The following is a 4,346-nucleotide window of genomic DNA, read 5'->3' as shown; positions in this document are numbered from 1 at the left end:
TATTTTAAACCAAGATGTAGAAAATAGGAGGGAAGGGGTGCACAATTTTCTCTACCTTTTTTTTTTGTTTTTTTTTTTTACCGAGTTTGGTGGTGAATGGGCGAAAATAGGTATCAAGAAAGTATTTTGAAACCTACTAAAACCCTAAGAGGAGTTTATGAACCCTAGGACTGTGGGTGAACCATCCTCTTTTTTTTTGTTTTTTTTTTCTAATACATTTCTATTCCAACAATTAGGGTGTACTTCCCTTTGGAGTCGATGCTATAGCTTTATTTTCATTTTTTTAAGAAGGGTAATAGGAGTTTTGATTTCTACTCTTAAATTAGGGTACACTTTCATCGGATTTACGATTTTTAAAACAGTTAAATGAGATTGGGGCAATTTTAAAAGTTTGTTTTTATTTTATTCTTGCATGGTATGAGTACTAACCAACTTTTGGGATCAAGTAAATCTTTTTAATATAGAAAATAGTGGATGTTAAACAAATTTGAAACCTACCTATCATATAATTCTGGTCTTATCTAGTGAATCTAAGAAATTTTCTAACACAAAAAAACCATCCCATATTCACCCGTCCTCCTTTTCCATTCTTCTTCCTTGTTTTCCTATTTGTTTTCAGAAAAAATTCCTAATTCCAAACACTCTGTGTAAATACACACATAAACAAGGGTAGATTCGTCAATAACTCAGCACCCTTCGGCCTTCCCAAAATAATGGGAGGAGCTCAAGCTGGAGGATCAGCCCACCCAAAACAGGGGGTTTTGGTCATTTCACAGGGGGGTGGGCGCCTGTTAAATGACCCAAACACCCCTTTTTTTGGCTGGGCTGGATCCTCTCGCTCTTCTGTCTTCTCCCTCTCTCTTCCTCAGTCTTTATCGTAAAAACCTGCAACAAAACCTTCTTCCTCTACCAAGCTCTAGTTTTCTTTCAAGAACTTTTCTTCCTCAAGAGAATCGATTCTGAGAACTAAGTCATGTGGTACCGAGTCGCCAGTGCTTCCGAGTACCTAGCCATAACAGGCTCCGGTATCGACGACATCAAGCTCGCCAAGAAATCATGGATTCTCCCTGGCCAATCTTGCAGAGTCTTCGATGTCTCCCCTGTCAACTACACTTTCGAAGTCCAGCCCATGAGCGCCGAGAAGCTCCCTTTCCTTCTTCCTGAAATATTCACCATCGGCCCAAGAGTTGACGACCGTGAAAGCCTCCTCAAGTACGCGTAGCTTCTCTCTCCTCATGACAGAATGTCCAACGACGTCAAAGAACTCGTCCAAGGTGTCATTGAAGGTGAGACTCGAGTTCTTGCTGCTTCGATGACCATGGAAGAGGTCTTCAGAGGAACCAAACAGTTCAAGATGGAGGTGTTTGAGAAGGTCCAACTTGAGTTGAATCAGTTTGGACTTTTGATCTATAATGCCAATATCAAATAGTTGGTGGACGTGAGGGGTTATGAGTATTTTTCTTATCTTGGTCAGAAAACACTGATGGAGGCTGTTAATCAGGTTAAGGTTGATGTTGCTGAAGCTAAGATGAAGGGTGAGATAGGGGCGAAGCTTAGAAATGGGTAGACGTTGCAGAATGCGGCGAAGATTGATGCCGAGACAAAGGTTTATTCGATTCAAAGGGAAGGTGAGGTGAAGCAGCAGGAGATTAAGGTGAAGACGGATTTTCAGGTTTTTGAGAATTAGAGGCAGGCTGAGATTGCAGAGGCTAATGCGGAACTAGCGACGAAGAAGGCTGGGTGGGCTCAGCAGTCTGAGATGGCCGAGGTGGAATCGGCCAAGGCAGTGGCTATTCGGGAGGCTGAGTTGCAGGGACAGGTAGAGAGGAAGAACGCTTTGACTCAGACGGAGAGACTCAAGGCAGAGCACCTCAGCAAGGCCAGTGTGGAATATGAGATTAAGGTATAACAATGGTGTTTCATTACTTTTACTCTTGCGTTCTTGACTGATTTTGATCCATTCTATGGTGCTTTGTGGGCCTAACATTGTAATTCTAATCATTCTGTTCTGAAATTTTCTCTTAGGACCCACTGTTATGGATAACGGTTGGTCCAATCCATGATACTTTGTGATCTGTAGCTAAATTTTATTTTTTTCTCTTGCTTTTTTAGCCTTTAATATTGAATTATTTTTACCCAAATAAAATATTGAAGTATTAGTTAAACTTTGGTTTCAAGTATCTATGAAGGATGTTAAACTGTGTAAATTAGAAAGTTATTTTGAAACAGTTGTTAAATTTCATTCCAGAACACTACAAAGGTAGAAAGAAGCGGAATTTGATTGGGTGGATTTGTATTCTTTTTCGACTATTCCCTGATATTTGTATAATCTCTCTTTTTTTTTTTTTTTTTGGATACGTAAATAATCTCTTTCTCTTTCTATATGGCATCTCTTTAATTGCTCAAATCAAGTTCTGTGACCTTCTTAGACAATGAAGGTTAACCACCAACTCATTATGGATTTCCCCTCCCCCCCACCCTCTCTTTTGGTGAATAACCATAGTTAATAGGAGTAGAATCATCTTTTATGTGACAAACACTGGAATTAGATTTTCTTTTTGGCGTATTCCACTTGAATTAGCAACTGAACTCATCAATATTAGAAACAAGTTTCTTCAGCATTTTGACACACAAGATCAATATGTTTTCTGGACTTAGCATTGATTAGTGGCCTTGTGCATGTATCTCTCTCTGTCTCTCTAAAAACAACAGAATTTTCTCTTTTCATTCACCTTCTTTCTCCACATTATCCTAATTGAGGTTATCAAGTGGATGGGTGTTTATCATGAATAGGAGAGTTTCATACCATTTGCATACATAGGGTCACCAATGTGCACTGGTTATAATATCCCACAATTGCATAAGAATATTGTTCCTTAAAAAGTAATTGGCATTTGCTAATTTAGGATAAACCCATGATAGCTAGGAAAAGTAGCATTCTATAATGACATACACAATCTCCAAAGCATCTCACCTTATCAGTTTCCTAGTTTAAATCAATCAAATGTTCTCTCTAGTGAGTTATGCTGATCAATTTACTGTGATCATTCCATTGCATTGTCTTTTGCCATGAGAGATTTCTAATGTGGGGCCATTTCTCTGGTTGTGTTAATCTCCATTAAAGCAAGGGTAGGATTTATTTCTCTTCCTTACCTTATTTACAAATTAAACAGGTCCAAGAGGCCAATTGGGAGCTATATAAGAAGCAGAAAGCTGCAGAGGCAGTACTGTATGAGAGAGAGAAAACAGCTGAGGCTCAGAAATTGGCTGCAGAGGCAACACTCTTTTCCAGAAAGCTGCAGAGGCACCTTGCTGAAGGCCTTAGGTGGAAACTATGTTGCACTGAGAGATTACCTGATGATCAACAATGGGATGTTTCAAGAGATTGCGAAGATCAATGCTGGAGCTGTACAAGGATTGCAACCCAAGATCAGTGTCTGGACAAACAGTGTTGGTGGGGAGATGGTAGAAGGAGCAGGGAGTGGTAGTGCAGCAATGAAGGAGGTTGCTGGGGTGTACCGTATGCTGCCCCCTTTGTTTAAGGCGGTGGAAGAGCATACCGGGATGTTGCCGCCGGCATGGATGGGGACAGTTGCTAACACTGAGTAGTGAGTGGTATATGCTAGTAAAATTCAGTCTTTTATTTACTGGGATTAGATTTCTATTGTTGATGCAAAGAGTTGGAAACATAGGATAGGTGGGATGTTATGGGATAACAGTACTGTCATAGTTTCTGAAGAATGTTAGCAAATCTATCACACTTTTCCACTTAAAGTGGTAGATCACTAAACCTAAATCATCACTTCTATCATGTGGAGGACTGATGTGGCAATTCTATGGATTTTTGGATAGATGGGAACAATGGCAATGATCATAGGTCAAATTTCAAGCCCAAACTCTAATGATATGGACTGCTTTGTTTTGAATATTTTCCATGCTATCAAGTTTTGACCAAAATTGACCTATTGCTGATTATGAGATATGATGTAGTTCTTTTAAGTTACAACATGAGTCAAAAGTATAATGTGGATTGACCTTATTATTTTGTAAAAGAACATTATTGTGAAGTGAAGCTTCCAAACAAAATAAAACCAAAATAGTAACAATATATCTCTTGTGTATTTTTCCCGGCCAAAAGAGGACCAATAATGAACTTAGCAATAAATCGAGGAGAGAAAGATTAGGAAAGTATTCATTCATCAACCCTAATGGTTCAACAACAAAGATTCTTTTAGATACCTCACAAGGAAGAAACAAATTACAATCTCTTTCTAATTCTTTAGACGACATTTTGTACTCACTCCATTTTCCAAATTTTTCTAGATTAAAAGATCAAATTTATGATG

The 4,346-nt window shown here is 38.8% G+C and overlaps 1 pseudogene; it reads left to right on the top strand.

Moving 5' to 3' along the window:
- The first annotated feature begins 962 nt into the window (after window positions 1–962).
- Window positions 963–3,740, top strand: LOC122663771 (annotated as a pseudogene).
- Window positions 3,741–4,346: the final 606 nt, after the last annotated feature.

Source organism: Telopea speciosissima, chromosome 6 (genome assembly GCF_018873765.1).
Source record: "Telopea speciosissima isolate NSW1024214 ecotype Mountain lineage chromosome 6, Tspe_v1, whole genome shotgun sequence".
Taxonomy (NCBI): Eukaryota; Viridiplantae; Streptophyta; class Magnoliopsida; order Proteales; family Proteaceae; genus Telopea; species Telopea speciosissima.
The sequence above is the reverse complement of the archived record's forward strand: the minus strand, read 5'-3'. Positions and strand labels throughout refer to the sequence as shown.